The sequence below is a fragment of the Schistocerca piceifrons genome, chromosome 2, assembly GCF_021461385.2.
Source record: "Schistocerca piceifrons isolate TAMUIC-IGC-003096 chromosome 2, iqSchPice1.1, whole genome shotgun sequence".
NCBI lineage: Eukaryota > Metazoa > Arthropoda > Insecta > Orthoptera > Acrididae > Schistocerca > Schistocerca piceifrons.
This window is the reverse complement of record NC_060139.1, coordinates 990,141,844-990,148,660: the sequence shown is the minus strand read 5'-3', so window position 1 is coordinate 990,148,660 and position 6,817 is coordinate 990,141,844. Positions and strand designations below refer to the sequence as shown.

Here is a 6,817-nt window from a genome sequence, read left to right as displayed (position 1 = left end):
TGGATAACTTCACACTTACAAAATTGTATTTTGTCTGTACTTTGTGAACTGTTCATCTTTTTTTGGAACCATTGTGACGCTATGAGAGCTTTGAATGATGTATTTGGTATGGTATCATGATTTTTAAAGTATGTTAGAGGTAGATGACACTATTGAAGTGGCAGAGTTTTTTTTCAGGTTTTGAAGTTATTGGAGGAAGCTACAACGATTTTGAGATTTGACTGAGGTGTTGTGATGTTATTATTACGATGACGATGTGTATTATGCTGCTGAGGTATGTTTATGATCAATAAGCTGATGCTATATGAGGAATCTGATTATGCTACGTATCTGTTATGATGAAATATTGAAGAAGTGTCGACGAATATGTATATGTGTAATAAGGTAAGGAATAATCAGTAGAGATTATGGACTCTGGTTTGTGAAAAAGGTTGTTGGAAACCAAGAATCGTACTTTAAGAGTTATGAAATGTATGTACATGCGTGAATGTATCACAATGCCGGCGAAAATGTTTTGGACACTGTTATATTTATAGGATTTTGTTTTCACACATTTGTAACGCAAATTCTCGACCTGTGAAATTTTTTATATGAGACTGTCACTGTAGTGCAAACTGCTGTCATAAATATTTCGGTAAGGAAGCTAAGTGACCCAGGTGGCGCCCAGGTGTGCCAGTCGCCTGGAGAAAAAGCCATTAGTTAAAAAAAAAGGCCATTATCCTCGCTATTGACATTTCTTTGTAGAAAGCATCACAAATACGACACGCTCAAACTTGAAAACATATGATTACACTGTGGAGCTCTTAATTTATGATATTCACTGAAATGCCTATTGAAATGACGAGAAATATTTTATGTCTATACACCTGATTGTGACTACTGTCTTTCTAGTTGAGAGATTTTTTTACTGCCTTATGAAATGCCATATGGCTTAGTGAATGATGTTTCATGCCTTCCTTTGTACATATTTGCTCATTTTGTTTAATATCTAGTTTCTAGCTGCACTGTAGCATTGGTTAAAATAACATTTAATAGATGTACTAATATAGTTATTTTATGCCTACAGATCCAGTAAATAATAATTTTATGATCTACTTCCAAAAAAACGAGGGAGCACAAAAAGACATTTCCCTTCACAGGAATTGCATGCATAATTTTTGTCAGTGACTGGGTAACTTTTTAGTAGTGTAAGTTAAGGTGATGCATCACTCTAGTGTTAAGATGTGACATAGGTATTAGACATGGCCATCATTACTGTAATATTTGTTCTGCTTGAGCTTTGTCATACTGCTGCTGCTGCTTGCCAGGCATAGCGCTATTAAATTTCACTATGTATTACTCTGTTAAACCAGTTTTACTACTGATTTATTTTTCTTTTTGCTGCACATTGGCTCAATTTAGTGATAATGTTGCATTTGCTTTGCTAACTTATATATATTGCTGCTTGCTTTGCCAATTTGAATTTTTTGTCATTGCTGTTTGTGTTAATTGTTTTGTGCTGCTGCATTGCCTTGTCCCTTAGTTTAGCAGCTGAGCTCAGTAGGTTTAAGTTAGCTAAAGATGGGGTAGGCTATATGCGAGAATAAGTTGTGATGAATTGGAATAAATGCATTGAGAAGCTGTAAGAAAATGGTTTGGCCAAAAAAAGTATTTTGAAAGAGGATATGAACAAAAAAGTAGGGTTTAGGGACAACAGGTTTAGGTAAGATTTTCTTGGAAATAAATGATGAGGTAAGATAATGGAAAATAAACAATGAGGTAAGAAATATGTGAACATATAAATACAGAGAGCATGCTTGGATTGGATTTTTTTGGTGGAAACAAATGTTGCATTTAAGACGAAAGATCTATGGAATGCAGTTTTGGGTTTGACTGCAGTACCAAATGTTACACTGACAACAAACCCTGCCCTTTCCTCTTGTGTTATTCTGCTATGTGTTTGTGTACCTTTGTGTATTTGTGTTTTCCTGTCTTTATGTGTTTAGCTGTTAAGAGTTATGTTGTAGAATTTTTCTAATACTATGTTATTTACTTTGTAAAGATGTTTAGACATTGTTTATCTGTTCTGTTTTGTTGCTCATGTCTGAAGTTGATGTTTCAAAAGTTATTCTGATCTTTTCTGTATGTACTTATGTCATAATTCCTGTAACATTGCTGTATATGTTATTTCGATTCTTTTGTAAAGCCAGTATTATTACAAATGTTATCTGTATTGTTATGTTCTTTAATGATGTATTTTGTACCTTTGTTATTGTTTTCTCATGTTATAAAATTGTAATTGACACCAGTTCATCAAATTAAGTAACTTCTAAGCATTCATTTCACTGCACATATTTCTGTTGGTCATAATATATGCACAATATGTGGAAAAAAGAGTACTGTTAGTGTTTGGACACGTGTTAATAATTCAGCAAGGGACTGATTAACAGCATTGCTGGTTCTAAGGACAATTCCAAAAACTTAGTGCATGCACAAGCGGTGGTTTATGGACTTGCTATAAACTCTGCAAGACTCTTCGATGGTGATTCTGCACCTGCACAGTCGCAACAGATGGCAGCTGGCTGTCTCTACAAGGACTACAGTGGGTCTGCATCTTTGATGGCCTACCAATACTGTTATTTCTACAAGGAGTGCACTGGGTCTGCACCTCTGGTGGCCCACCAATACCGTAATCTCTACCAGGACTACAGTGGGTCTACTCTGTGATGACCTACCTACCAATATTCTTCAAAACATCGACTGACTCTGCGGTGGGTTTGCTCTGTTGTGGACCATTACCTGTCTGCATGTCAAGAGTCAGCACTGTGTTTCCGTTGGAAGGACAACACTACTTCTTCAAGACTGCATGGAAATCCACTATTTCCGTGTGCATTTTCTTTTACTGCTCAGACTTTGAGAAAAACACTGCTTTTTACTGTGATGAACGATCAGGACTGTCTTTATGGACTGGGAGAAAATTTTAGCTTTTGACCAACATTGTATCAATAAGTGTGTGCATTTGATTTATTTGTTATTGTAATTGTGAAAAGATTTTAACAAATATGTATTGGCCAGTGCCCAAAACAATTGGTAAAATTTTTTGTGGGGAGCATGGGGGCTATGTAAGTAGGCTGTTTAGGTTTTCTTATTGGTAATGCCACGTATCGCTCTGTATGAAAATCACTGGTTGTGCTGTGTGCAGTCCGTGGCTAGTTTGCATTTTAGTCTGCCATTGTAGTGTTGGGCAGCTGGATGTGAACAGCGCGTAGTGTTGCGCGGTTGGAGGTGAGCCGCCAGTAGTGGTGGATGTGGGGAGTGAGATGGCGGAGTTTTGAGAGTGGATGATCTGGACAGAGACAGTAAATTTCTAAGACTGGATGTCATGAACTGATATACATATATATAATATGACTTTTGAGCAATATTAAGGTAAATACATTGTTTTTTCTCTATTAAAATCTTTCATTTGCTAACTATGCCTATCAGTAGTTAGTGCCTGAGCCGCCAGTAGTGGTGGATGTGGGGAATGAGATGGCGGAGTTTTGAGAGCAGATGATATGGACAGAGACAGTAAATTTGTAAGACTGGATGTCATGAACTGATATATATATAATATTACTTTTGAACAATATTAAGGTAAATACCGTAGGGGCTTACCAGCACAGTAATTCATTAATTTTTCTAAGGGTACGTTACAATGTGTTTGTAAGTAGACAGAGAATAAATAATCTAGTGGTTTATCAATCGTTATCCTGTGGCTGTGGTAAGCTGTAATGAATTTACGCAGTTCGTCAGTTGTGTGACCGGATCCGTGATTTCCTCACACAAAGATCGCAGTGTGTAGTAATCGATGGAAAAACATGGGGTAAAACAGAAATGGTATCCGGCGTTCCCCAAGGAAGTGTTATACGACCTTTGCTGCTCTTAATCTACGTAAACGTTTTAAGAGATAATCTGACCCATCCTTTTAGATCGTTTGCAGATGACGGTGTTGTTTTCCATCTAGTAAAGTTACCAGAACTTAAAAAAAAATTGCAAAGAGATGTAGACACGGCATCTGAATGGTGCAAAAAGTGGCAACTGTCTCTCAATAGGGGAAAGTGTGAGGCTACCCAGATGAGTGCAAAAAGAAATCCATTAAATTTCGATTACATGATGTCAGTCCGACTAAATACCTAGGAATTACAATTAGGAGCAACTTCAGTTGGAATGATCACATAGATGATGCTGTAGGGAAGGCGAACCAAAGACTACGTTTTATTCACAGAACAGTTGGAAGATACAACAGGTCTATCCAACTTTCTTCACAGATTTCCCGGTAATGGAGGGTGGAACAGCAGAGAAATAGTCTGGAGGTGGTTTGAAGTACTCTGTGCCAACCACTTAATTGTGAACTGCAGAATAATCACGTAGAAGTAGATGAGGACAATTTAGTTGTAGTGTATTTGCGTTAAAATATGAATAAATGTTAGCTGCATATGACCTTGGAAGAACACTTTATTGATGTGCGTTACCGTACAGGGCACAACATATAAACAAATACAACCAAGGCTAAGTAATTCTATGAGTAGAGGTCGAATAAACGGTACAATGCCTGACTAGTTGCTATTTTCGCCTTCCTGGTCCATTTGCGTCTGTGGGAAGACGTACTTGGTGGCAGAGCGCCGATCCTGAGAGGTTGGCATGTAGGCAGCATCAAAGGGATTGCCGTCGTCTGGGGACCACGAGCTCAGGTCGAAAGTGTATCGCACCTGGCCCTCTTCGCCCAAGACAGTGTAGCGCGTCAGCAACACAAGGGGTCTTTCCTGCAGAGGAAACTCTAACTGCCGTCGCCGACTTCGGACGCTGCCGTCTGCAGATGCCGGCACACCTGAAGACAATGTGTGCAGCGACATGTCCACACCACCTGGCGTCTCTGTCTTTTGCTTCCGCACGGTATGCCTCAGAGGGCTGCTGGATGTAGGCAGAGTAGACAGTAACGTGCTGTTCAGGCGCCTGCGCAGCTTATCGTTGCACAGCACGAAGAATATGAACAGCATTAGCCTGTAGACAACACAAACACTCTGATCAAACGAAACTGTATATTTCCAGAGACCCTTTCAAGTCCCAAACATCTACAGTGTATATATACAGAATGAAGTGGCGAAAGAAAATTTGTACCAAGGCTGGGATTCAAACCCAGGTCTCCTGCTGACTAGGCAGATGCGCTAACCAATATGCCACCCTGGCATAGTGGGTTTCCCTAGCATGCCTCTTACCTCAATACCAGGTGGGCTGAGGCATGATGGGAGGGACTTTGGATTGAGGAGGGAGACATTATAGGGTAGTCCATACAGTTTTGCGAACGTAATGTGCTATGGTGCTGGTGTAGTGGTTAGTCTGTCTGCGTAATCAGCAGGGGACTGAGGACTGAATCCAAGCCTTAGTACAAATTTTCATTTGTCACTTCAGTCTGCATATATAGAAACACTTCATTTGTGTAGCCACATACCAAGGTGTATATATATATATATATATATATATATATATATATATATATATATATATATATATATATATATATATATATATATATATATATATATATATATATATATATAAGTCTTTGTAACTGTTTTGAAAGAGAATCGGCAGTACCACTTCAGTTAAAAATTATCACAAGAACAGGTGAACGACTGTGGGGTGCTAGATTAGCCTGTTACCTTGGAAGTTTTAGGCAAAGGCTGGGCTCTTCCCCAAATTCCGCCTCAGAGCATAGTGCTCAGGTGTAGTGCACCCTGACCTGGATAAATGCGGATGGGGGCTTGTGAAGGTAGGTATGTTTCATTTAAATGAATTGGTCTGAAGAATATTATATGTATTTTGCATTGGTATGCCCAGGTCAGTATGACATACCGTGAAGCTGTTAATGTTGTCATGGAAGGACGCAGTTCCAGCATGGGAATGATATCCAGGAAAACTGGAGAGAGAGGAGGTGATTCATGTCATCTGGGGACTGAAGTGTAAGAAGTTTGCCACACGCATCATCCATATAAAAAAACGACAAAAACTTGCAAAATACCTAGAAGACAAATAATGGAAGGTATTGTACAGTTAGTAAAAATAAAAAATTAAATTTGTTGAATACATTAGGTAGGTTGTCCGACCTAGTCTAAGAATATTTGTGATGAAATAATTAATGAATTACCTAAACTGATGAGAAAAATATAAAAGATAAATATTATTTCTTTTGGTATAAAAGATTTATGACAAGCTGATCTAGCAGAAATGGACCCTGGAAACTTAAAAAGGAATTACAAAAATAAATAAATGAAATAAATATTTATTAACTGTTATTGATGTGTTTTCAAAATTTGTTCTGGCTATTCCAGTAAAAGGTAAAAGTGGTAAAAATGTAACTCATACTTTTGAAAAACATGTGAAATCTCAGATATTCTAGAAATTCACAAACAGATAAGGGTAAGGAATTTTATAATAAAGATTTTCAAGAACATATGAAAAAATATAAAATTAATAACTTCTCATCTCTTATAAGAAAGGTAACTTTTGTATAGACAGGTGGAAATTAGAATATCTATTGTTAAGTATGAATCTGAATATGAACTTGAATTACTACAGGAAAGTTTGAAAAATCCTAAAATACCAGAACCTTGCTATGGATTATGAACTATGGAAAACGTTGGGCTGTGGAACAGAAATAATTTTGAATTAGATATAATAAATTACTATAATTCAGCAGAGTTTAATATGCTTATTTTATTTTTATTGTTTTTCAAATGAAGTAAAAACTAATCTTCTTTATTCCTTATTGTTTGATTATGTGAAATAAAAAAATAAT

General features: G+C 37.2%; 1 non-coding gene across 1 annotated transcript; it reads right to left on the bottom strand.

Moving 5' to 3' along the window:
- Positions 1-5,136: 5,136 nt before the first annotated feature.
- Trnat-agu lies at positions 5,137-5,208 on the bottom strand. The gene has a single exon. It is a non-coding gene; the product is annotated as a tRNA-Thr (tRNA).
- Positions 5,209-6,817: the final 1,609 nt, after the last annotated feature.